Below are 1876 nucleotides of genomic sequence, written 5' to 3'. Positions count from 1 at the left end.
AAAAAAAAAAAAAAGAGAGAGAGAGAAAGATGCAATGGCTTGGCATGCATACCTCCCTAGGGGACAAGCAGAAACTTGCATTTACACTGTCATCAGCACCACCTATTCTGAGGAAGTCCAGACCTGGTTGCATCAGCAACCCAGGTGGGTGACCAGAGAATCCAGACCCACCCCTTCCCCAAAATGCTTTTGTTCTTTCTCTGTACCTTTGCCATGTCACCCGCTTCCCTGTGGGATCAATATTAACTCATCGGGGCCAGGGAGATGGCTCAGTAGAATAAGTGCTTCCCTGGCAAGCTCAAGAGGCTGAGTTCAATCCCCAGTTCTGAAAAAAAAAAAAAAACCCTTCTACCTTAACCTTTACTGTTCCTTGGAATTTATTCACTCAGGGGAGAAAAACTCAGCACGTCTGACATCTAGCAGATGGAGAATTCTATTTCTCCTGCATCACCTCTACCTTCCTCCATCTTTTGGTCTTCCCATTTTTTTTTCCACGGAACCAGGGATTGAACTCAGATCCTTGCATTTGCCAGTCAAGCGCTTATCCTACTGAGCCATCTCCCCGGCCCTTTCTTCCCATTTAAAAAAAAAATGAATATATTATACAAAGTAACAAGCTTCATATTGGCATATTTTTATGTTCGTATAATATACTTTCATCAGCTGAACTCCCCTCAGCCCGCCCAAGTCTCCGCTCCCCACTTCCTCTGTTCCACACCTTGTTTATCCTTTCATCTGTTGGTGGACGTCCAGGCTGATTCTACATCATCGCTGTTGTGAAGAGGACTGCAATAAATAAGAGTAGGCTTATAAGACTTTAGAGCTTGGAAATTCAGAATCTGTCCATACAAAAGGAAGTGGGACTATAAGTTGGACTGATGTTTGGGGCCCTTATAAGAAGCAAAACTGGAAAGAACAGATGCATGTCATATACCAGGTAGAGGTGGCCCTGGCATCTGGCTGAGAAAAGAAGCAGAGTATAGCAAGGTTAGTTATGTTGACTCTGAACCAGACAGGCAAAGAGGGGGCCAAGGAGATAGCTCAGTAGAATAAGGGCTTGCCCTGCAAGTGCAAGGGCCTGAGTTCAATCCCCAGTTCGGAAACAAAAAACAAGAAACCACCCAGGCAAAGAGAAGGGGAGCTGCATATGCAACTAGGGTAGGAAATATAGAAGCATCAAGCCCTGAGAGATTTGCTGGTAAGGTTGGTCTCCACCCTAAACTGAATTTTTTTCTCTCTTGGTTTGTTTTGTTTTTTTGGTGTATTTCCTTGATCCAACTCAACGCCTCATGCATGCTAGGTGTCTTAATTACCTCTTTCTCATTGCTGAGATAAATAATCCAAAGCCCAAAGTTAAAGGAGAGGGGCTGGTGAGATGGCTCAGTGGTCTAAAGCACCTACTTAGAACAAGCTAAGCTAAGCAAAACACAGGGACCGCGGTTCAATCCCCAGCACCACATGCTAGCCAGGCCTGCCCCCTGGTGGGCTGAGCTGGCCACACACACACTAAATAAACAAATAAATATTAAAAAAAAAAAAAAAGTTAAAGGAGAAAGGTTTATTTAGCTCAGAGTTTGTAGAGGTATTAGTGTATAATGGGCTGACTCCAAGGAAAAGTGGCACAGTGCAGAGGGGAAACCATTCATGGCCATGGAAGACAGCTAAAGCAATAGGGAGAGAGAAAGGACAAGGCTCTTTCTGTCCCCCATATTGTATGAAGGTTACCCACCCTAGGGTGGGAGTGGCATTCACACCCTCAATCCCAGCATTGGACCATGAATCAATCACAAGTTCTAGATTCAGGGCTGGTGAAATGGCTCAGTGGTCTAAAGCACCTACTTAGAACAAGCTAAGCTAAACAAAAGCACAGGGACCG

The sequence above is a fragment of the Octodon degus genome, unplaced genomic scaffold (assembly GCF_000260255.1).
Source record: "Octodon degus isolate 3935 unplaced genomic scaffold, OctDeg1.0 scaffold00117, whole genome shotgun sequence".
Lineage (NCBI taxonomy): Eukaryota > Metazoa > Chordata > Mammalia > Rodentia > Octodontidae > Octodon > Octodon degus.
The sequence above is the reverse complement of the archived record's forward strand: the minus strand, read 5'-3'. Positions refer to the sequence as shown.